At 37.7% G+C, this 26,774-nt stretch overlaps 1 protein-coding gene across 1 annotated transcript in view; it reads left to right on the top strand.

Annotated features, from left to right (window-relative positions):
• Tox (thymocyte selection associated high mobility group box) overlaps positions 1–26,774 on the top strand; it is a 297,744-nt gene that overhangs the window by 121,258 nt on the left and 149,712 nt on the right. The gene's annotated exons all lie outside the window — the stretch shown is intronic.

The following is a 26,774-nucleotide window of genomic DNA, read 5'->3' as shown; positions in this document are numbered from 1 at the left end:
TTTACATGTGTCCTCATATGTGTAACCCAGTTCTATCACAGAACATCTGCCATTGGGTGTACTTCGAGGTTAGCAGTGGGGAATTAGCAGTCATGTCAGGACAGAAAGTCAACATTCCACACAATAGGACTTTTCTACTACTGCAGGACTTGGAGTTTCAAACAGGCCCTTAGGGATTTAGTCCTTAATAACATACATGTGCATACACACGCACATACACAAACAGTTGATGTTGAAAGCTACAATATATAGATATATGACTTAACTATCCTTTTTTCCTTTGTGGATATATGTGCTTGTGTGTGTGTGTGTGTGTGTGTGTGTGTGTATGTGTGTGTGTACCTGCTGCACATTCCCTCATTGTACAAATCTGAATAGTCTCATCTTCTTCTCCTTCATCACAACACTGATTATTTCTGAGACCATCACTTCTTGGGTACTATCATGCCACTTCATTGAGCTTCCTCCAGAAGTGCAGACATTGTCTTTTTAATTTTTTTTTAGTTGTAGATGGACACAATACGTTTATTTTGCTTATTTATTTTTATGTGGTACTGAGGATCGAACCCAGGGCCTCACAGGTGCAAGACAAGCGCTCTCCCGCTGAGCCACAACCCCAGTGCCCAGAAAGGCAGACTTTTATAGACAAACATCTGTCTTTTACAGAAGAGTGATCATTTCACCTGGGGCTTCACAGAAGAAAAATGACTGACCAAGAATGATGGCCATTTTCAGTGACTGACTTTTGTGCTGTCTGGCTGTTCCAGTCTTCTCTCAGGTTTCTAGAAACCCCTGATAGATACTGGCAAGAAAATGTTGTGGATTTAGGTTAGAATAGGCTCTGTTCTATTTTTGAAAACTTCTTCCATGGGTAGAACATTTCACAAACTCTATACTTAGACCACACTCTATGCTGCTATGGCAACAGGCCACCCATTCAGGCAGAGTGCTCATCTCTGTGTTCTGAACAAAGCTTGGTAAGATGCTTTCCCCCTTAGGTCATCACAGAAGATACCAGAATTGCTGATAGTACAATTACTAATAAATGGAGGATGCAAACTATATAAAAGGACAAAATTAATGACTGAAGAATCGAGATCTGTGATCCCAGATTTAAAGGAATATTTGGGTTATCCCCTTGTCTGTGCCCTTGACCATATCCAGTGGCTGGAAAGTTGAATGACAAGGCCATGATGAAAGGCCATTGGCCTCAGAGCCCCATCTTGGCTTTACCTGTGGGCATTATTCCTATTTTTATTTCCTCTCAGAAGAAATTCTGGTCTCAACTTCTCTTAAATGCATTCAGTAATTTTCCATGGAATGTTTTGCAGTTCTTATACCTTGAGGATGAGAAAGATGTTTCCTGGTGATTTCAAGCCTAGGCTTTGGAACATCTTCTGCTCACTTGACAGATTCCACCTTCCCTTGTCCCTGGTGAAAGTGTACAACAGTAAATATTACTATCCACCAAAGTAAGGGAGCCTTTGAAGAGGGAAATATTCCTTGGCACATACCACTGTGTCCCCCAAATAAAATCCAATCTTAATTAAAATCACACATTTGTTCTGACAGGAGAGCTCTAAGAATAACTCTAGATATCCCTTAATTCTGATGTCCTCCTTGTTAGGAACTTCATCACTATCTGTCAAATCCCAGAGCTTGACAGGTGACATTATGGATTTTGTTCCAGTCTGTGGATGCAGTTCCTACCCTCTGCCTTGGGAGCATCCCAATTCTCAGGGCACATGTGGAACAGAGAGGCCAGGCAGTGATTGAGTATTTCCTGTCCAAAGAACCTCTTGTTCTCCCTCTCTCTGTTTTCTAACTTTGTTCTGGAGTTGCTAGCTGGAAAGAGCCCATCCCAACCTCCATTATTGGAATTTTACAAAATTAAAATATTTTCAAAATATAATAGTTAAAAGCTAGAAAACGAACACAGTCTCAAGAAGAAGAAATTAATATCTTCACATTTTTGTTACATTTCCATCATTAAACTTTTAGGTAAATACAGAAAAACATATTAAGCCCATTATATATTTATTTGGCTTTAAAGAAAAGGAGAAATGCTTAATTTTATAATTGCTACTTTGGCTTAGGAAAAATTGTCCTTTGCAACTTAAGATTGGTTTGTAATTTTTTTTTTTCATAAGAGTAGATGACTACTATTCTCTAAAGAAATCTAACATTAAAGATTTTTGGTCACATTAAATTAGCTTAGGGCATCTCTGAGTTGCTGAGCCTGGCTTTGAACTTGCAATCTTCCTCTCTCAGCCTCTGAGCTGCTGAGAATAGAGACATGCACCACTGCAATCAGCTTAAAGATTCTTAAACAAAGTTCAGAAGTTGATAGTGTAGGGCAGGAAATGCAGCTCAGCAGTATTGCACTTGTCCAGTGAGTGTGTGAGGCCCTAGGTTCAACTCCTAGCAATAGTTAAAAAAAAAAAAAGTGTTGATATAGTATAGGTGACCATGAATCCATATATGAAAAGGAAGAATGAGAAAGAAGAAACTTGTTACCAACCAAAAAATAGTATCAGGGGGCTGGGGTTGTGGCTCAGTGGTAGGGCGCTTGCCTTGCACGTACCAGACCCTGGGTTCGATCCTCAACAACACATACAGAAATAAACAAGTGAAATAAAGGTGTTGTGTCCAACTACAACTAAAAAAAATTAGTATCAGGTATCTAAAATGTGCAGTTGATTGTTTGTTTTAATGGAAGAGAAGTGGGTAGCATGAATACTAAGCATTTGCTCACTTGCTGTATCACTGAGCCCCTGTGCATGTGGTTTTGCAGGAAAAAGTGTATTCTGAAATACTTAAGTATAAATTATAAATACTTTATGTCCTACTTAAGCAGTCATTCAGTGTCAATATAAGGAGCAGAAAAAATATCTGCTCAAGATTATAATATTCCACTTTTTGGAACACTTTCTACCTGCAGCAACTGTTTGTGTACACTGACTGACCAAGACATCAGGGCAAGTTATGTGGCTGCCTCCTGGCTGTCAGTCATCCACTGAACAACTCACCCATCAGAATTCTCAGCTCAGGCTTCTGTGTTTCACATTCATTCTCAGCTGCGGTCTCTGCTTGCTACCCTTCCACTTGCTTTCATTTCATATCAGAAAACAACTATTTTTACATAAACTACAAAGTTGCAGCCGGCAGCATGTGCAGCCGAGACAGATAGCCTGAGGTTGCCCAGGGACTTTTTGTTTTATCTTTGCACAGAGCCAACACGGCCTGCCAGGTACAACTAGTGTAACAGGGCTCCAGAGTGGTCCTAGTGCAGTCAGCCCTGCCACGCTGAGATTTGTGCTGATAACACTGGCTGCTGACAGTGAGGCTGGTTCAGTGAGTCCTGCTGCTTACATTGAAGCCTGGAAGAATGTTAACCCTCCTTAAGCCCAGAGATACACTGTCTCCTCAAGTGTCTGTTTGTGACATCACTGTGTGACGTGGAAGCTTCTAGAAGATGAATTCGTTGCTGAAGATAAACTCCTTCACCAAAGATGGAAATGAGAAACCAAGTTGGAGTACTGTCTCCCAAGTTTCTTTAAACAATTTTTTAGTCACAAATCTTATTTATTTCATATATTGCTGGTGCAGAAAGTAGATTTGAAATACATTATGGCAGTCGGAGTTATGTTGAACATTTTAAACTGAAGTACATGTTTGTTTGTTTGTTTGTTTGTTTTTTAAGAAGATATACTTTTAAACTAGGCTTTTATGGTCCAGGAAAAAAAGTTTGGAAAACAGAGGTGAACAGGTTGATGATGTTCCAAATAACAATCCCCCTCGCCTTGTGAATTTATTGTAGTTTTCATTTCTAGTTCTTCGATTATACATTGTGAATCAGGGTATTAGTCACCTGTCCATTTCTATGACAAAGTACTTGAGATCAGTCAAATTAAAGGAGAAAAGGCTTCCTTTAGTTCATGGTTTCAGAGGTTTCAGTTTGGTCCTTCTCTCTTTGGGCCTGAGGTGGCTCAGTACATCATGGTGAAGACATGTGATGGAGAAAACTGCTTACTTACAGTAGCTAGGAAGCAAAGAGAGAGGGGAAGGGGCTTGGGTTCCAATATCCCCTTCCAGGACACACCCACAGTGACCTCACTTCCTCCCCCTAGGCTCCACCTCCCAAAAGTTCCACAACCTCCTCACAGCACCACAGGCTGGCAACCTCACCTTGCATATGGGCCTCTGGGGGAAATTTAAGCTCCAAAGCAAAACAGTAAAGACACTGTTAAGTTTTCCTGAATAGGACTATCCTGCTGGGAACTCAAACTTCCTCTAAGGCTTGAGAAAAGAAAGTGAGTCACTGTCTTTTCCAGCTTGGGAGCCATTGCTTTATTTCTTATTAATTGGATCCTAAATGAGCAATTCTCTTCAGCTTTATTAAATTGGAGCATGTAATTTGTAATTATAAATATTTTTATCTTCATCACAATATGTGTTTGTCAGCACATTTTCCTGGTTGCCTGACCCCAATATGAGGTGAGAGGGTTGGGTAGTAATGAGGATGTCCTCTCTAGGACCTGCCACCTGAATTTGACCCTATCAAGACACTTCTTTTTAGCCTCACTTTTCCTCATCTAGAACATTTCATATGATTTTTTTCAGGGCTTTATAAGAATTAATACAGATAAAGTACTTAGGAAAATACTCAACTTGATAAGTGCTTGGTATACATTAGATTAAAAAACAAACAAAAGGCTCTGGATAAAGAAATTATCTTTGAGGAGCTATGACAAAAGAGGTCACCTTTGTTCTAAAGGAAATTGCGAAGGGACATATTTAGCTTAACTCTTTTCCCTACTATGGAAGGAGGAACAGAAATTGGGAGGATGCTCTGAGCACCCAGATAGATGAACAACTGGCCTTGACTCTACTATCATAGAGTAAGCTGCTGAATGGGACAGAGATACTTTGGCAAGGAAGTTGTGAAAAGGGGAGAATTTTAACAATGGGCAGTGAGTAGGTGCGAACCTATAGTTGGTGTGATGTTGACTTCAGGGATCCCATCTGTAACATTCCACCTATTTCTGCATTGTAGAGTTTAGGCACTGATGGTGGCTACTGATGGTTACTTTGATATCCTTTGATGTGGTTTACAGAAGAAATCTCACTGGGAAAAGAGAGGAGTGCTTTCTCCATTAAATTTCTTCGGGTCGCAAGTAACAGAAACCAACTCTGTATTGCTTAAGCAGAAGAGTCAGAAGGATGTTGAAATAGTTCATGGAATTGAGGGATTAAAAAAAAAAACAAGTCTTACCTGTACACTCAGAAAAATGAGAAATTATATCCCATCTGATTCAAATGTATGATATGTCAAGATCATTGTACTGTCATGTGTAACTAATTTAAAAAAAAAAAAAAGTCTTGGGAGGAAAAGCAAAACTTGAGACCATACAGCATGATTAAAACACAAAATCTAAGCCCAACCCCTCTCCTTTACCTGTCCCCTGCCTCAGTTTCCCCTTCTGAAAAAGAGAGAGAATAACAGCACCCGCCTTAATGTGCTTATGTTAATTAAAACAGGCAGAATCTGAATGGGCTCAGGATAGTAGACATAGTTAAGAGTTTCACCAGAGCTGGTTAGGTTAAACCATGGCGCTCTCGGACACTTCCAATGAGTCAAAGCCATTCCTGGGACTCAGTGCCAAGGAATTTCTGTTGCTGGAGCACATCTGATTGACTGGATCAAGCTGACATGGATGCTTTGAAGTGTGGATTGTACTCCTGTGGGCTGAATCTTTTCTTTGGGGACAGTGTCCCGAGTAGGGGCTTTGGTCATCAGCCTGCTGGCTATCATGCGATTCTAACCTTTTGAGTTAAAAAGGAAGAGTGGTCATAGAACATTTCATTTGCAAATAGTTTATATTAATAACCAACACATTGTCTCATGCTGCTAACGGGAATACACTTAATTTTTTCTTTCTGTAGAAATACCAAGTCTCCTACAACTCTAATATTTGAAGAGCTTAATGAGATGCAAGTGCAATAGCATATGTTCTTTTGTTAACACTAGAAGGGATACAATTGCTCCAGCAGACATTTAGCTCATAGTTAATGGGAACAAAAAACTCAAGGCACAGTGTGCAAAGCTGCTAAAATTATACACCAAATGCTGGGCACAAGATTGCATAGAGGGATGCTCCATTCTCTCATGGTTACTCTGCATCGCAGGGCACATTTGGTTTCTTGAAAGACCCAGGTTTAGGCTAGGAAGGGCACTTTATTGTACCATACACTAAGTATAGCTGAAAGAATTTATGTCTTCTGAAGTTTTATAGTACAAACATTTTCCACCTTACAATGGTTCAACTTAAGGAGTTTTTGACTTGATGGTGGTGTGACAGTGACACACATTCATTAGAAACTGGACTTTGAAATTTGAGTATTGATCTTTGTCTGGGCTAGCAATATTTATTCTGATTCTCTCTTTTGATGTTGGGTGGCAGCCGTGAACCACAGCTCCCAATCAGCCTTGTGATCATGATGGGGAACAACCCATCTCTACAGTGTACTCTTGCTGAGCTCAGATGTGTGATAGGTCAGTTGTATTAAGTGGATTTTCAACTTAAATGACATTTTCAACTGAGTTTATTGGGCTATAACCCCACCGTGAGATGGGGTCATCCATAGATGAGTTGATCTCTGCTAGGTTTTTGGAGGAGAACAATTTGATTATTTTTATCTTATATATAAAATATGCAATGATCAAGAAAGAAAATAAATGATTTTTTTCCCTAGTCTTGGCAGGATTGCTCTCCTTTCCATCTTCCTCCACATCTCCATGGTTGTAGTAAAAGTACAACTTGCTGATCGTTGTGAGGCTACTGGCTTAGTTCTATGTGTGCACATTACTGATCTAATAGGTGGATATATACTGTATAATATGATACCCTGCACTTCAACTTGAAGATGCCTAGTGCATACTGACAGATTGAAGGACAATAAATCCTCTAGTAAGTCATTTTCCAAGACTTTCCTAGACTTCTTGGTCCTTTGAATCCACTTTTACAGAATAACTTAATAACCAAAGGATTTAGTTTTTTGAGTCACAGTTTGAGAATTGTCCATCTTGACTAACAAATATGACTAGTTCATAGCACTTTTATTCTATCCTAGTTTCGTCCTGACTTAGTTCAGAGGTTAGAAAACTTTTCCTGTGAAATGTCAGAGTATTTTTAGCTATGCAAGCCAGATGGTCTCTGTGGCAATTCCTTATCTCTGTCACTGTAGCATAAAAGCAGCTTTGGATAATACAGAAATCAATGAACATGGCTGTGTTCCCATAAAACTTTATAAAAACAGGATTTTTGCCTGTAGTGATAGTCTATGGACCACTCACATAGATGAATAAATCCACCATTAACCTATGTTTTAGGTTGGGGTGTATCTCAGTGGAAGAGTGTTAACATAGCATGCAGGAGGCCCTGGGTTTGATCCTCAGCATTACCAAAAACCAAAATGAACACTAACATTGATTGGCAAACCTGTTTCTTTGGTAGTCTTTGACTCATTCTTTTAAGTTTTTAGAGTCTTTGCAATGCTGAAATAGTTACTTTAGTTCATCATTTAATGTTCCATATCACTATTCACCCAAATGTACACCTTCGTCTAAACTTTGTATTTATCTGCTGTGATTAATCAAACTACAAGTAAGTAATGAATCCACTTAGGCCCTGGGGGTTCCAAAGACCTGAGCTAGGGAGGATTTCTTCATTACTTCCAAGTAGTTGTGATTTGGGCCAAGTTCTTTTGTTGAGTCTTGAATCTCATATTTTTTAGAAGGAAGCACTTTAGTTATAGAGCAGGAGTCTCCCACTAACAGTTGCATTTGGGGACCCTCACCCAGTGTGGACATGAGATGAAAGATGTGAATTTGACCTCACTTCTGCCATCTCTGGCCATTGAGCTTAGTGCTAAGCTAACCAAGATCCAGATGGTAAAGAAACCTATCAAGTTGCTAAGCACAAGACAAATACTTCATCTGACAACTACCTGGAGATGATGCCTGGGGTTGACCAGGAGTTTGTGAGGCACAATGAGGTGACTTTGAATGGAACACCAATACTACAACCCACTCCATCTCTGATTTTTTTTCTTTTTTTTTCCTTTCCTTTTCCTTTCTCTTCCCTTCCTCCTCTTTTCCCTTTCCCTCTCTTCCTTTCAGTGGAAGAATCAAGCCCAGGGCCTTGCCCTTGCTATACAAATAAATGCTCTACCACTGAGCGGCACCCCAGCACCCATCTCAGATTCCCAACTCAACCAGCTTGAGTCAGAATTAGTGCATCTATTAATTTTATAGTCCACTTTTTCATATCTCGTGGGCTTAGAGAGTCCCCAAATGCAACTTGTACTGTCCCTATTACAGAGAAAACAAATGAGAGGCTACTCTAACGAACACAACTCCATCTTGAACAAAACAAAATGAAAAGGGACCTTTCCTAGCTCACCATGACTCTGCAGGAGTAGCAGCTGTGGTTCGTTCCTGTGCAAGGCCGCCTGTCCTTTGGGCCTTTCTTTTCACAATGCTGAGGGGTGGGGGGGTTCCTGTGCATCCATTGGCATGCTGTACGGCATGGCCTGAAATGCAGAAGCTCCATTTCCTTTGGTCCTCAGATGATCTGAAGCACTAGAGTAGAAGGCTAAGTCACCTCATTGTGCCTCACAAACTGCTGGTCAACCTCAGGCATCATCTGGGCTCAACTGACTGTCCCCCCTCCCCACACACACCTTTTCGGTCTTAGGCACCCATTTAAGAACCTAACCCCCATGATATGTCCACGGCTTCTCCAAACATGTTAATCTCTAGCTTGCTTCAAAAGGGCAGTAACTTTCAGAGTAGAGGCTTCTAACTCCTGCTTCTTTCGTAGGATAGGACAGGAGAGATACCTGGAGGCTACAGGAAGGCTAGTTAGTGTGTGTGGCAGCTTCTCTGATTCTTATTCAACCCTTTTTTCTGTCCTAATTCGTCTTTTCTCTGTGTATTCAAGGCAGCAAGTGAGTGTATCATTTATCGGCTAATAAGTCATCTGACAAGATAGCTACTTTGTACCTAATTGTTCAGTTTATTTATGTATTATTGATGAGCCCCGACATGAACTCTGCTTCCCTTGGAGGCTGCTTGATAAATCTCTTGACTAATCCTAAAATGCTGAATTACCTGCTGGAGCACAATACATGACATTGCTTTTACTTTGTATTCCTAAAAGGCCCTGGGTATACATTTCAATGCCTGTGTTTAACAGTAAGAAATAAAATAGGATGCATAATTCAAGATTGCTCTTTGAGCTGAAATAAAAGAAAGCATAAAAAGCATATTCCTCAAATCTCTTCCTGATTCTGGAGGCTTATTCAATCCACAGTGCTTAAAGTTATTTTGAACTGCATGAACTAAGTACCAAATTATAATCTCACTTGCTTGTCCATGGTTTCAATGGCAACCGATGAAATTGCATACCAGAAATGTTGAGTTTGAGGGTGGAACTCAATATTCTATTTCTAAATCCGATGTTAGTTTTCAGTAGACACTCTAGTTGAGATTCTGGTACTCAGCTGTAAAAACCATGAAAGTTTTCTTTCTCTTTTACAGTGCCTCCTCTGATTAGCAGAACCCTGAGTAACTTTCTTTAGGTGCCTGATTTATCATGTTTCTCTATCAGTAAATTTAAGGGATGGATCTTCAATACTTTGTTGACAAAGAGTAGTGAGAGTTGGGCATGGTGGCACACACCTATAATCCCAGTAACTTTGGAGGATCATGAGTTCAAGACCAGGCTCAGCAACTTAGTGGGAGGCTCAGCAACTTGTGGGACCCTGTCTCAAAATTCAAAACTTAAAAAAAAAAAAAAAAAAGAGCTAGGGATGTGGCTCAATGGTTATGCACCCTTGGATTTAATCCCTGGTACCAAAAAAAAAAAGTAGTGAGGATTTTTTAAATAAGCTAATCAGAGTGCACTGAGACTAGCACACACATTTAATATTATTAGGATTCATATTTGAACAATAATCAGAGCATATTAATTGTTGTTTGATTGTGAGAATTTTCTGTCCCTTATAAGATTTATTACTCTTGATGCATTGTTACAAAGGCCACTGTGCTTTCCCAAGATGAAGAAATGGAGGTTTTAAAAATGGAAGGACTTCTTACAAACTACCAACACATTACTCCTGGTGAAGTCCAAAGAGTAGTTCACAGAACATTAGGATGCCCTTCATCAATTTTCAAAAAAATGATAAGAAAAGAGATATGAGTGGTCAGGAGATCTCTTACCATGAAACCAGACAACTTTTCAAAAAAATGAATACTCACCTTGTTTTTATTTGACATTTTAATATTTTGTTCATAGACTTTGTTCGACTGTTTTTTAAAATTATCACACATAACAAAATTTAGTGTCTTATCCATTTTAAGTGTGTGGCTAAGTATATTCACAGGGTTGTACAACCACTGTCCAGCACTGGCCTCACCTTGTGCAACTGAAACTTTGCTCACTAGACAACAACTTGGGGCTGGGGACATTGCTCAGTTGGTAGAGCACTTGCCTTGCTTGCACAAGGCCCTGGGTTCAATCCCCAGCACCATCAAAAAAAAAAAAAAGGCAATAATTCCCCATTCCCTCCTCTCTCCAGCTCCTGGTGACTGTCTTACTACTTTAATTTGAGTAGGAACTTCTATGTCTGCATAATCATACAGTATTTGTCTTTTTATAACCAAATTGTTTCACTTAGCATGATGTCCTCAAGGTTCATCCATGTTGGGTCAGAACTTTGTTCCCTTGTAAGTCTGAACAATGTTCAGCCTTGTTACACACACACACACACACACACACACACACACTATATTTTGTGTATCCGTTGTCCATTAGTGGGAACCTGGGTTGCTTCTACCTGTTAGCTGTTACGTGTAATGCTACTGTGACAAGGAGTGTGCATATGTGTATATATATATATTCTAGACCCTGTTTTCAGTCCTTTAAGATATATATTCAGAAGTGGAATTGCTGGATCATATACCAGTCATATGTTTAGTTTTTTTGAGAATCTGTCTTACTGTTTTTCATAATAGCTGCACAATTTCAAATTCCCACCAGCAGTATACAATGGTTCCAACTTCTCCACATCCTCATCGACACGTGTTATTTATTTATTTGTTTGGTCAGTAATAGCTATTCTAATAGATGTGGAACATTATCTCATTGTGTTTTTTGATTTGCATTTCCCTACTGGTTTGTAATGTTGAACATCATTTTATGTGCTTTTGGTCATTTATATATCATTGTTGGAGAAGTACCCTTTGCTTATTTTTAAATCAGGTTGGTTTTTCTTTGTTGTTGAGTTACTGGAGTTCTTTATATATTCTGGACTTTAACCCCTTATTGGAAATTTGATTTGTAAATATTTTCTCCCATTCCGTTGATTGTATTCTTTAATGTCTGGAAGTTTTTAATACTGGCAGAGTTCAATTTATCTATTTTTTTCTTGGGCTCCCTATACTTTTAGTGTCATATCCAAGAAATCATTGCCAACCAATCCAATGTTATAAAACGGCTCCATCATGATTGATTTCTTGCATTAATTTTGATTTTTAAAATATTATGTTAAAATATCATTTATCTTGACTGTATTCAATTCTTTAGTGCTTTCTTAAGTTTTTACCCTGAGGCAAATTCATCTCATTCTAGTACTGGCCATGAATTTCAAGGACACATATGGAATGAACCAAGTCATTCATTTGCTTTTCAACTGATGGGCCAAGTTGTTTTCAAGTGCATTTTGCAAACCAAGTGTGGAATTTCTGAAATGTGTTCTCTGCATCTGATCTTAAATATAGCATTGGTTTTATCCAACATTTTAAAAAGATGGACCTCTATGGGGGTAAGGAAAGGAGGTGATTATTTTCCTAGAGAAAAAAAAAATCAAAAAATATACCCTGGAGCAGGGAAAAAGAGGCATTGAGAGAAATGTCACCAAAATGGATCTGACAGTCCAAGGTGGATGGCTTAATTATTTTTATTCACTTGACATTTATTTATATGGAGTTCCAGATTTTCAGTGATTGATTTTAACAACCATCTTAGATGTATGTGTGTATTATGTATGTATGTAGGTTTGGCATTTTTTCATGGGAAGAACTTGAGCTTCAGAAAGTTTGTCTACTCATTCAAAGTTCCATAGCACTCAAGAAGAAGTGGAAAATGAATTTCACCTAGAAGCTTTAACCCTGTGCCACTGGTTCTCAAAGTATGGTTCCTGGACCATCAGCGCCAGCATTATCTGAGAACTTGTTAGATAGGCAAATTTTCAGACCCCATTCATGACTTACCAACTCAAACACCTAAGTAGTCTGGGTCCAGTAGTCTGGGTTTGAACAAGCCTCCAGGGAACTCGACTGCTTGTCAGGTGTGGGAACCAAGTCTCACAGTCTCTGCTCTAAGTGAATCTACTTAGTTTATAGTTAGAGTGAGTCACATGCACAAATGCTTCAGGTAGACAGTGATATCAATATCAGAGAAATAGTGATAGAGCATTTTCTAATTCAGAGGAAGGATCAATATCGCTTTGGTTTAAGGATCAGGGAAGGGTATAAAAGAAAGATGGCTGAATCTGGATATATGAAGATAAAGTAAGACATTCCAGCCAGAGAACCACAGAAATAAATGCAGAGAAGAGGGCAACGGGGATCTCAGAGGGCATGTGCAGCAGCTTGGTTTGGCAGTGGCTCCAGGTTCTCTGAAAAGCGAACAGATGGCAGAAAGCTTTGGATATCAGAATAAGAAGAATTTATTTTATTCATTTGGCAGTGAGAAGCCAGGACATATTGTTGAGCAGGGGAGGACCAGGATGAAAGCTGAAATTTAATGAAAATCATCTTGGTGTTCTATTAGGTGGTTTGCATGAAGAGAAGCTGGGAAGGCCAGTGGGTAGCTCAGAAGTTGAATTTGTACCCAGCATGCCCAGAGCCCTAGGTTCAATCAGCAGCATGAGGGAGAGAGAGAGATAAATGAAGCAGAAAATAGAAAATCAGTTAGATAAAGACAAGAGGTGAGAAGGGCATATTTAGGCAATGAGGAGGTGAAAATGGGGACTGAGAGTTACAATCTACGGGCTTGATGTGCAAAGGAGAGAGAAAGACCCATAGATATTTAAAATTATGAGCTTCAAGGACTATGGAACATGAGTTGTACCATAAATAAAAACAGAGGAATAGTTTTAAAAGAGAAGAAGAGTTGAGCCTTGGACATGGTCAAGGTCCTATTCTGATAGGTTTCTTTAATGAAGATATTCAGCAAGAATTAAAAATGAAAAAATTGAGACAGGCAGAGATGCTACTCCTGCAAAGATATTTGAGAGAGTCATTCCTGTAGAAGAGGGTTCATCCTAAAAAAGAAAAAAAAAATGTGATAAGCCATCATGTTGCAGAGTATCCAGAGATAAGAAAAAGGGAGAGAGAATATAGAAAAAGCTGTTGAGGGGACCCGTGTAGATGTCCAAGACTGAGATCCAAAGGGAAGGGCTGGCTATCAGTTATAAATTAGGGCAAGAGAAAGAGGAACAGAATTTAAGAGGTAAAGATGTCAAACAAAGTCTCAAGAAGTCAAGGAACAAGTGAGTGTTGAGAAAGCACACAGAATGAGCATAGCATGTTACTATAAGAAGTTTGGTGGTAATGGAAAGTGGAAAGATAAACTAGTATCTTGAGAGGGTAGCTAAAGATAGGCAAGAGCTCATGGTTGTTTGGGCTTTCCTTTAAAAGGAGAAGGAGAAGGAGAAGGAGAAGGAGAAGGAGCTAAGCTTCTTTTGTAGGCTATAGGAGAAAAGAGATGAGGGGACAGAAAAATCATGGAACTTGTTCCGGCAGACTTTTTTGCATATTCAGAGACAAGATCATCCTCAGAGAAGGTCAATGAGGATTGGGTATTCACAGATAGAAAGAGTTGAGAATAGTCAAGGTGGAAAATGTGACGGCAGCTCAAAGAAATGGTTGAACAATAAAGCTAAGGCCAACGTAAGACTGGAAAACATGACTGCAGAATGGAATTCATCAACCCAACTTCATGATTATTTCTAGTAACTTTATGTGACTTTGAATCAGGGACTAAGAAAGCAAGAGAGTTGGATTTCCCCCAGGATTGTGGAGGCCTAATACAGGTAGGGGCAAACACAAAATAAACTTTATAAAGCAAAGCTTTTAAAAAAGACAAGGATTTTAGAAGGACTTTCCTTGCAGTGATCAACTCTGAACTATCTATCTTCTTAAAGTCAATGCCAAAACTGAGGAGAGAGGAAATAAAGGTAATTGAAGGAGCAGAGAGAAGACTATGAAGATGTTAAAGAATGGAAGGAGTGGGAGGGTAAGAAGTTCAAGTCAGAATAAGGGATTTCACAACTGGGTATCCGTGTAAGTTGGACCTACATGGCAACTGTATTATCAGTGCTTATGGGAAGCTAAGGTGTGGTCATTAATTAAAACTGCAACACCAGCAAAACTGTAAAGCTACTTTTGAAAAGATGAGCAACAGAGGGATGGAAATTAGAAAGGGCAGTGGTTAGAGGGGAAGGAATGAAGGAGGTGTTAACAAGAGATGACACCAGTTAGGAGAGAAAAATATGTGAGATAAGATGATGGCATAGACTCCAAAGGAGAATTGACAGTAGTAGTGGAAAGATGTTCCGGAAAAATCTGTACTAATCTCTACCTCTTGATCTGTGAAGGAGTGGGAAGAATGATCTACATTGGAAAAGGGTTTTAGGTTTTCTTTTTTAGGTGGGAAATAATGACTGACTTGACCCAGAGGCAGATGCAGGTGGCCTGAGCCACATTAGCCCAGAGTGACGAAATCTTTGAGGGAGAAGACCTAGTTATTTTAGTCTTTTGCCCCTCTGCTTTCTAGGAAGATTACTGGAACATGAGAGTGGTAACAAAAATGCCGAGTTAATCATTAAACCAGTGAATAAATTTTAAAAATCATCAGCAACAAGGTAATCAGAGTGAGGGAAGTAATACCTAGAGTATTGTTAGTCTGTGCTCAGTTATTTTAGTTGACACATAAAAGGGCATTTATTTATGGGAAACCATGTGATGTTTCCATATATGTATTCATTATGTGATGTTCAAGTTCAGGTAAGCATATTTATCTCCTAGAATATGTACCATTTCTTTTTGGTGAAACCATTCAAAAACCATTTCTGATGGCTTTTTAAAAAATATACAGAACATTGTCATTATCCATACTCCCTGTATTATGGAATAGAACAACAGAACTCACTTCTGTCTAACAGTAATTTAGTGCCCATTGGGCAAACTTTCCCTATCACTCCCTCCCCCTATACTTCCTAAACTCTGATAATGATTATTCTGCTCTCAACTTCCATGAGATTCAGATTCCACATATAAGTGAGATCATGAAGTACTTGTCATTCTGTTCCTGGCTTATTGAAGTTAACATGATGTTCTCCAGTTCCAACCATGTTTTCACAAATAACAAACTTTCATCTTATTTATGGCTGAATAGTATTTCTTATATTTCTTTTATCCAGTGATCACAGATGGACACATGGTTGATCTCATTTTTTGGCTAGTAAAAATAGTGCTTCAATAAACATATGAGTGCAGACATCTTTTCAACATACTGACATCAGTTCCTTGGAATATATTAGTGGGAGGGCTAGATCACATGATGGTGCCATTGTACCTGATCCTAAGGAACAGAGAGAAAGGAAATAAAGCATTGAGGAATAGATTCTAGACACAATTCTAAACAAAGGTTCTTGGAAATTTTTTTAAGCTCACCTCTGAGCGTTGAACATATCAGTAATAGTGACTTCTGGGCTGTGGGAGGACAGACTAAGGAGAGACATGCAAGTAAGATGCTCTACAGGTGAGATGTTCTATGGCTTCTGGACTGAGAAAGAGATCGCATGATGGGAGGTGACAAAGGGGCAGACTCTAGCTCATTGGATGGTCTCTCTTCCTTCCCTATATTTCTAAAATCTTACTCTTAGGCTCTTCAGGAGTTAAGGCTATTGAGTTATAAGACTACATAGTTGTTTTTAAATAATAACTTTATCGAGGTACCATTTAATCACCATGAAAATCCTCTGTGTTTAATAGACAAATGATTTTTAAATTAAATTTACAGTTATGTAACCATCCCCTAAATCTAGTTTCAGAACAATTTCATCATGCTATAAAGATCCTTCCTTGGTTTAATTAGTCTTAATGATGAATTTAATATAAGGACAACGGATTTTTTTGAGAGCATCTCTTGGTATAAGCTTTATTGAAAACACTTTATATGCACTGGTTTGTTTAATTATCATAGCAACCCATGAGGTAAGCAATATCGTTTCCCACTCTACAGAGAGAAAAACTAAGACTTTGGCTCCATACATAGAAACAAGCAGAGTCAGGATTTATACTCAGGAATGCAGGCTCTGAGGCTGACTGTATTGGCCACCATGCTGAATGGAATTATTTTTACATATATACTGGCCATTCAAATGGATAAAAATCACCATGGCTACTTATTTTTCTTTACCGTTTCACTTTACATCATCAATACAAAGTGAGAATTACAGTTTTAATGCAAGAATATCTATGTATTTATATATAGTCACTGATATTGGAGATACTGGGAAAATCATGAATAATTTTTGGAGTTGGAGTCTTTCTAGTTACTTGCCAAATCAGATCACTGAGACAACAAAAAAAAAGTTCTATTTGGTGGTTTGAAATATCTAGTGTGGCTGTACACATCAGATTAATGGAATAATTGCTAATTCTCTACTTCATTCTGAATCAACGTAGCCTGAAACACAAATGGAATTTCTGTCCAAATGACATAAATTTAGTCACTTGCACACATTCCTGGTCACTAACCTAGAAAGACTGTTGGGGAGAGTTGGAAATGTTCCCAGACATTGAGTTTGAGTATGGAACAGCACAAGGGGTATAATTGTAGTATTACCTCTTTATGAAATCAACTACTGACATTTTAATCCATGTAAAATCCTGTGTCTACTTACAGACGTTTCTGGAACGGTACCATATCAAATAAGCAGAGCATTAAATAGGCATATCATTTTCCATAACCCTTCCCTAATATTAATTTAAGAAAAATCCAATTAATGTTCAGTGTGGGAGGGACTACAAGTAACAATTCAGTCCAGATGCTTTATTTTTAGTAACAGTGCATTTTGAAGGTAAATATAGACAATACTGGCTAAAAAGAATCCTCCTAATGTAAATTGAATAGACAAAAAAATAATACCCAAAACTCTCCAGCATAAGTTTTTTTCTGTAAGATACTGTAATGTTTTATACATATCATTATACATTTGTCAAAAGCCATAGAATATACAACACCAAGAGTGAACCCCAAAACAAACTATGGACTTAAGTGGTGACTCCATGCAGGCTTGTTAGTTATAACTAATCCAATCTGGTGAGAAATTTTTGTAATGATGGGGGTGGTGGGGGTGGAGATAGGGATGTATGGGAATTTTCTGTGCATTCTGCTCAATTTTGCTGTGAACCTAAAACTGCACTTAAAAGTAAAGTTTATTAATTTTAAAAAGCTAAACACTATCTCATCTTAAAAACAAGACCAGTTAATGTATAATTTCCATCTAGGAATGTGTTTAAATACTTACAAATATTAGGTACCCACATTAGGTAGTTTATGTCCTCTGGGATTATCAGAACACTCTGTCTGAAAATGGCCTGTCTGTTTCATGAAAACAACTTGACTGGTTTGAGTGGTGGGCCCCAGCTGCATGGAGTGTTGGGCATTCCAAGGCTTACAAGAGAACTCAGACCACACCCTCCCAGATTTCAGCTTTATGTAAATAGTTTTTCTCTGAACACTACCAACTTGCTGGCATTTTATTCTGATTCTACTCAGACTGAAGTGGCCTTAGGCCCCCCTCTCACTTACAGTTATTCACGTGGGAATCATCTACTTGGTGGGTTGCCTGGGGCCAGGTGGAATCCCCAGCTCCCTAAGCTCCTTCGGCCTCTCCCTGCATTCTTGAGACACCTCTCCATGCACGGCCACCCCAGGAGGAGAAAACCACACTTATAATGTCCTTAACCAATTAAATCACAACTGGACAGGCAAAGATACTGCTAAGACGTGTGAAATACATTCCAAATGCAGGACTCAACTGATTTCAGATGACTTGCTCTTTTAGAGGATTACTTTGTTTATAGATTCCATTCTCCTGCCTCCACCCTCTTGGTATGGAAGATTGAACCCAGAGGCTGTTGACAATCGAGCCACATCCCTAGCCCTTGGTATTTATTTATTTATTTTGAGAAGAGGTCTCACTAAGTTGCTTAGAGCTTTGCTAAATTGCTGAGGCTAACCTCGAACTCACAATCCTCCTGCCTCAGCCTTCTGAGTTGATGGGATTACAGGAGTGTGCTACCATGCCTGGTTATAAATTTCTTCTCTTTAGCAAATTCAGAGAGATGATTTTATATTATTTTAAAATAGCGTCTTCCTCCCAATAATGTGTTTTTATATAATATTGCATACATAGTGTTATGTTTATATTTACATCTGAATAATACATAATGCCTACCTGATATCCAGTAAAATCACTACTTGAAAAATACTGGACAGTATGATTTGCATGTTACTGGGTTTTGTTACTGTAGAGAACTGCCCTTTTAGAATTTTTAACTGATACATAAAAAATTATGCATATTTATGGGGTGTTATGTGATGTTTCTATGCATGTAAATATTAGGTAATGTTTAAATTAGAGTAAACATATCTATTTCCCAAAATACTATTATTTCTCTTTAGCAAAAACATTCAAAATTCTTTCTTCTATCTTACTAAAAATAAACAGTATAAAATGTACAGTCACCCTACAGTGCAATAGCATGTCAGGTCTTCTTTCTTCTGTTAACTACAACTTATTGCCTGTTAATTGGTCTTTCCCTGTTCATCTCCCAACACCAGCAACTCTCCTCAGCCTCTGATAACCACCATTCATACTTACCTTGTATGGAATCAATGTTTTTAGGCTACATATGAGCGAGATCATGTACTTGTCTTTTTGTGGTTGGCTAATTTCATTTAATACAATGACCTTCGGTTCCAACCATGTGATCGCAAAGAACCAGATTTCTTCATCCATCCATCAGCTAATGAACACCTAGATTAGTTCCATTTCTTGGCGGTGCTCAACAGTGCTGCAATAAACATATGCGTGCAAGTGTGTCTTCAACATACCGATTTCGTTTCCTTTGGATATATACCCAGCAATGGGATTGCTGGATCCTATGGTAGGTCTATTTTTAATTTTTTGAGGAATTTCATACTGCTTACCACAATGGCTGTGCCAATTTACATTATCCCTGACACTGTGCACAGGTTCCCTCTTTTCCACATCCTGGATGGCAGGATGTTTTCTTTTGTCTTTTTGATAATAACCATTCTAACTAGAGTGAGTGATATCTCACTGTGGTTTTGATTTACATTTCCCTGGTGACTGGTGCTGTTGAGCATATTTTCATATACCTGTTGGCAAGAGTTGCCCCTTTTAAACAGCTTATATCATGTGGAAATATTCACTTGTTCTAAGAAGTGCTTGAAACACAGTAGTGAAATTTCAATTCCATTTATAAAATTAATACTGCCATCTACTCTGAATACTAATGGTTTTAATGAAGATGCAGCATCTTGCAAACAAATAATTAGTTTTGAGCAGGAAAGGATAAATAGAATCCTAATTAACAAATCACTAATTTTTCTTAGAGCTTTTAGGTTTTAATTGTGACAAGTGGCAGTTTTTTATGTGCAGTTTAAAGAATTTATTATTCTCTCTCTATGAAGAATAACTGTAACTCCAAAGTTTGTGCAATTTTATGTGTTTTATTATTATTATTATTATTGTAGTGGTAAGTCTGGAATCATCAGGCCTCTTTAAGTCTTTCGAATAGCACTCCCAGAACACCTGAAATACTGCTACAGGTCTGATCAGACTTGGATAATTTTATTCCATTGTATAGACTATCCAGGCCACATCTAAGTGATTTTTTAAAAACACATGTTGAGATTCAGAAATTGAGCTACCTTTAGTATTTATGTGAACCATTTCACAGTTGACCTCACCTTCTTTTTCACATTTTGTCATGAAAAGGACCAAAATTACAAACTCAGCCCATGTAATGGACCAGAGCTTCTCAGCTACAGCACTGTTGACATCAAGCTGGATATTTCACTGGGGCTGAGGATGTACAGGCACATCCCTGGCCTTAACTCACTAAATGGCAGGAGATCCCATCAATCATGTCAATCAAAACTATCTGCAGATACTGTCAAACATCAAATCCCGTCCCCAGGGCGGGACCGGATCACCTCAGTTGAGAACCACATCACCCCCAGTTGAGTACCCCCAGTTGAGTCACATTGTAAGTCCTTCATGATATTATTAAATAAGAAAGATGAAAGCTATGGCCAAGCAATTGGAAAAATGAAATCAAAACAAAACTTGGAATCAAAAAAGAACCAAGGAAATATGCTAATAACCCTTTAAATAATAGGACTGTTTAAACCATATAGTTAATGCAGCTGGCATCATAGAAACCTTTCATTAAGAGAGCCTCACACCTCAAAGAATGTTTGACTGAAAACAGTGCTCAGTGGCTGCTAATGGAGAACAATAAAGAGGACTTATGGAGAAAATAGCAGATGCATGCAACCTCACGTGTTTTTCTAAAAATGCATGTTCATAAAACCTTTCCTTTTCAATAATCTGACAATGTGAAAAAATACGCTTTAAGAAAATATAGTTACGGTGCACAGAAAGGTTGGGAAGCATATGTTTCGAGAACTACATTAGCTTTTGAAACCACTAATACAAATGGACTGATACAAATGCAGGTTCATTATCTAAAAATGGAATGCAATGAGTATTGTAAAATGTGGATTTTAAATATTAGATGTAGGATATTTCCTGTCATGTATCCAAAGAGCTTTGTTGCTTAATTATGTAGAGTGGAGAACAGGCCCTGCCTTGCAACTTTGAGGGGAAAGTTATATTAGTTCTGAAGAAAAGGCAACATTTTTCGGCTTTTTAAAAATAAAAGTTCATTTTAGATCATTTAATCTGTTCCAATGTTTAATTTCCCTCCTATTCTTACTTCAATATGTGTTTAAGTTATTTGTTCAAGTTTAATGTCTCAAGTGTCATTGAAGGATTTCTTGGAGACAGGACTCATTTGATGTATTTAAAATATGTACATTCTCCTCAGAACTATTCAGAAGGCATTTCAAGCAAAAAAATTCTTGAAGCCACTTAATCTGACATTAATATTAATTTACTTAATGGTTAAAAAATATATTATGCCAGAATCTTTCATAGCAAATATGAAATGTGCAGAAGATATTAATAATGTACTATTTCTTACAGAAGGTGAATAATAGGAGACAGAGGAATAGAGATGATGTCATTTCTTTGATGTGAGCAATACAAGGAGCATTGATGGCTCCAACAGCTTAGGTTTCTAGCAAGGTTGTGCAATTGTTGAACTAGAACAAAAATGGTTATCCAGTTCAATGAAATACAATAAACGGTAGTTATCTTGTAGATCATTTAATGTTTAAAACTAATATGCTATTAAAAAAATAAAATGCTATAGAATTCCTGTTTCATCCTGTATTATACTACTGTATTGAAATATAACCTTGTACTTTTCAGGGGAAACTCTCTGATACTTTAATTTTTATGACAATAAGTTAGCCTTATGCAATTTTTGTGAACATGGTATGATGTAGTTTGTTATAGGGGGTAGTATTTTCTGTGTGAATGAATAAGAATTCAATAGCACTTTGCATTTTCAGACTATTCTTGCAGTTTTTAATATGATTCCATAATGACTGATCACCTAGGTAATCTAAAAAAACTTAAATATTAGCTACATAAAAACTTGCAAGAGAAAAATATTTTGTACGCACAGAGTAACTAAATATGTATATATCCAAAGAAGATATATATGTATATATCTACACACATATATATGTATGCTTATCCTTATGTGAAAAGACATACACACATCATGAACTACAAAGTTTTCATTTATTTGGGGATTTTATTATTTTGTTCTTTTGTCCTTCCATCACTTTTATCCTATCATCTCATATTTAAGATGTGGCTGTGTTTACACATGTATAGATAAAACATTATGTCCTCATGTCATTTTCCGTATTAAAGACCTTTTCATAGGCAAATTTAGGGTACGTTGAGCTTGATTCTTTCCGCTACTTTCCACCTATTGCTCTTTTCAGTTATTAATGGAAACAGTCAAATAAATTTACCATGAGGGGGAAGTACCATAGTTTCCAGAATGTAGCACTGCATATATAAGTATAAAAATTATAATTGACAGATTTTTTGCATATCTAATTTAAATCTGAACAATTACATAAAGAAAGTCTGTTTTTTATTCTTGTTTCCAAGACCAGTGTGTAGGAAATGTCGGGATGGCACTCTCACCTGGGTCCTTGTATCTCAAACCTCTCTGTGATAGCATCTCTTCCACTCGGTCATACCTCTAAGAGCTGGAAACAAGATCCTGGAATGACCACAAACCACACAAGAAATAGAGAAAAAACAACTGCCTCTTGTCGGCCAGTCCAGTGGCTTTTCATTAACATGCTGGTATAGATTCAGAGCGGAGTGTTCACCAGCAACTTGACCTCAGTGCAAAAGAACAAACCAACTTGATTCTGAGCATTTTAGGCAAAGTCTTCCCCCTGGGGGGAAAAAAAAGTGACTGATCTGTACTGTGAAGCTTTTAGCTCTTCTCTAAGCTCTCATAAAGTGAACTTCCTTTCAAAATACTCAAACTTGAAGAAAATTTGGCCCCTATCAAACAGGAAGAAACAGAAAACTGATGCATATTCTGGTTTATGGGCACTTTGTCCCACACCCCTGGGAGGATCAGTTATTTTTATAAACAGGCATTGACTTGGAAAAAATGCACAGAAAATAAATACAAGTGTGGAATAATGTAAGAGTGAGATAGTGAAATGAGATTTTTACCTCTCACAGTATTGCACTGAATTTTATTTAATCATTCATTTAATGTCATTGGGTAATCATCAAAATAGCGTAAGTGCTGGGGTAGGAAAATAAATAGGATAGTCCCTGCCCATTCTGTGCCCATAATCAATGTAGGAGAGAGGAAGTGAACAGAAGACATTATAAGAGATGCGGGCAGAGATAAGTATGAGATTCCATAAAGAGTTTATGTAAGCACAGAGAAGGAATATGCACTCATGGCAGGAAAAGCTTACCTTCTAGGGGAAAGATTCCCAGTTTATAGGATCCCCCCAAATTTATACCTGTTGTACCATCCTAATTAGCACTAGTACCTCCTTTCACACTCTAAAGGGTTCCAAATTGGATGATAAATCCTATGACCATCTTAGAAAATACGGAGAGAAAGAACAGGAAGCAAGAGAAAGACAGGTATTCCAGCAAGAGGAAGAGGTTGGGGGAAGTCTAGAGGCAAGGGCCATCTGGCCATGTGCACATCTCTAGGCCAAGGATGAGATACAGCATGACATGAGAAAGTAGAACAGTAGAAGCAAACAGGAGTGATGTTAAGAATATCTAACACTTAATATTCTAGGGCTCAGTTTCCATGTTGATAAAAGGAAGTAAATATCAACTGAGTCACAGGGTAGTTATGAGGGTTAGACGAGTCAGGCATGTGTGTGCCTGGCATATAGTTCTTAGGGGCAAAGTGGGCGTTTGTTGAATGAATGAATTTTACCATATTTCTATGTAGGAGTATGTCGATTATAATGTATCTGACCATATTAGGTGTCTTACACCCATTAATACCAGGCCGTATTACTTTCTTCTCCCAGTTTTCAGCCAAAAAAAGCACCATAGGATTCCATTCCAGGAAGTAAGACAAAGGCAACCAATCATCCCTCACCATACGGAATAAATAAGGCTTTGAGTGGAAGCAGGCATGCTACTTCTAGCAAAAAGACTTCCAGTTCCAGGTTCAACATGTTTCTGGAAATATATCATGCTTTATTTTTTTTTTTTTTTTTTTTTTTTTTTATTTTATTTTTTTTTATTGGTCGTTCATAACACTACATGGTTCTTAATACATCATATTACACGGTTTGATTCAAGTGGATTATGAACTCCCGCTTTTACCCCACAGACACCGTCAAAGTGGGTGGGTGAAAGCAATTGGGAAAGTTCTATCAAAAAAAAAAAAAAAAGGAGGAGATGGAGGGAGAGGAAGAGGAGGAGGTCAAATGGGAGTGGGAAAATGGATGATCTGGGGGAGTACTTAGAACTTCTACAAATACGAAACAATAATTTAAGCCAGGCGCAGTGGTGCACATCTGTAATCCCAGCCACTCAGGAGGCTGAGGCAGAAGGATCACAAGTTCAAAGCCAGCCTCAGCAACTTAGTGAGACCCTGTCTCTAAATAAAATATAAAAAGGGACTGGGGATGTGGCTCAGTGGTTAAGCACTCCTGCATTCAATCCCCAGTAACCGCCCCCCCAAGAAAAAAGAAGAAGGAGAAGGAGAAGAAGAAGAAAAGAAACACTTAAAAAAAATTTGAATCTGAAACTCTAAAACTCTAAAATGTATGTGATGAATGTGTCTTGAGTAGGGGATTTCATATACATGAAGCTTTATGCTGAAGAGTGGAAAATGATCTTTAAAAAAAAATGTTTATACATCATCAGGATAGTCACATCAAATTGTGGGTTAAATATCAAAGGAAACTAAGCCCAAACAGATGCATTCTTACAGTATGAAGCTGTTAAAGAAAAAAGTCAAAAGTGTACCCCTTTGGTTTTAACAAATTAATTGAATAACTTCTGGAATTCCTTAAAATGAAGTGTGCCAATGAATCTTTCCTTCCTTCCTTTCACAACGGACAGATCCATACTCAAACTCAGTGACTGTAAGGATTTGTTTTGTGCAATTCTTCAAAATGTCATTTGTTTTTTCACTTAAAAAACAGATACTCTGGAATCTGAAAAAAAAATAAATGTCAGAGATGATCTCTAAAAGCAAATGGAGTTAATTGAAACTGAGCCTCTTCTATTTCTAATTGGTCAGGTGCACCCTGAATATAGCAAAATGCATTTTGACATCTGTCTTACCATGAGGAGATTTTAGTCACCAAAAGCCTATTCTTGTAACGTGATTGTTCTACTCAGTATCAATGCTATTTGAGTAATAATAATAAGGAAGTGAGAATATCCATTTTAATAAAACCATGCATTCTTATGTGTATTTTTATTTGGTATTAACACCTTTCTCTCAAAATTATTCAATAATTATTTGTCTTCAATCTTTTTTAAAAATTAGGTTTCTTGTCTGTCACCTATAACTTCTGTTATTCTTATTTTAAATGTACATCTTTCATTCAATTCTCAAAATCTTTTCAATTCCCCACATTTCTTCTAGGCTTGGATTTTTCTTATTTTGAGATTCCCAGAACTGAGCATATTCTTCTAGACTAGACATGTGTTGAAAAATATTCTCACCTTTCTCCTCACATGTCAGATACTGAAAAATGTTCACTGTGCTTAAAAAAGGAATACCAGCAATAAAAGAGCCAACCACCCCCAAAGTAATTACTTTCATACTTTTCATTCCACATCTATGTAGGATTTAGGTACTGTGGTAAATGAGGTGAGAGCTGATATGATGTGGAAATAAATGAGCTTAGGAAAGGATTGCCAGAAAGTTTGATGTACTCTCAAATTGTTCCCCTCATAGATGGATTCAGAAAATTTTGTCTGAAACAAGACAAGTCAGAGGAATGTTCTGAACCAAACATTTGGAACTCTGCTTAGTTCCAACTATGCGAGTATAGTTTTAGAACTTTAAGCTTTATAGAGTTTCAGAAATTAACTTGGAAATCCATTTCAAAGAAACAAGACTCGTACATGGAATAAGAAATCTTTACTCCTGGTTTTCTGATATCAGATATTTTGTGGATATCTTTTTTAGTAAAAACCAGTGAGTATTATCTTGAATATCTTGTTAAAATCATCTTATTAAAGTCATTTCCATTAAATTCACCAGAAAGATTTAGAATTAGCTTTCACCCACATGTTCTTTTCTTTTTTAAGTAATACGTAATGAAAATGGACTGTTTGGTGTTGGAAGATTGGGATTAATGTAGTTTTCTAGAAACTTGCATTGCTTTTTTTCCAGTGGAGTAATACTTGCATGATATAGGAAATTTTTGTTTCTTCTACTTATTACTGTTTCATACTTTTTCATAACTTAGTTTCTACTTTTGCATAAGAATTTAAAACAGTAATTAATGACTCCTAAAATAATATTTTAATGAAAAGAACAAAGAGGAATTACATTACTATAACATTGCAGATAAGTGTGCAGTTACCAACTGGGACCATCGGACATTGTTTTGATCCAAGTTCCCTAGAAAGCAGATCCTACACTGAAACCTCACATGTTAACCCTGGGAGTATAAACTGAAGGAAACCAGAGTGAGGGGGAAGGAAAAAAAAAGCAAGTAGGCAGGAAGAATAAAGTTGACTGTGCATGTCTGCAAGCAGCCATAGTTTGGCAGCAAATCATCACTAGTTGTTGAGCATGAGGAACATCTCCAGATAGACCACAGCAGATGCCATGGGCCAGTCCTCTCCATTTGTAATTCATCTTCACTCTCAAGGATCCATTACCACGCTATGCACACACTGATAAAGGCAAAACTTCCTCAGTC

Source organism: Urocitellus parryii, chromosome 7, assembly GCF_045843805.1.
Source record: "Urocitellus parryii isolate mUroPar1 chromosome 7, mUroPar1.hap1, whole genome shotgun sequence".
Classification (NCBI taxonomy): domain Eukaryota; kingdom Metazoa; phylum Chordata; class Mammalia; order Rodentia; family Sciuridae; genus Urocitellus; species Urocitellus parryii.
This window is presented reverse-complemented; position numbering and strand designations above follow the sequence as displayed.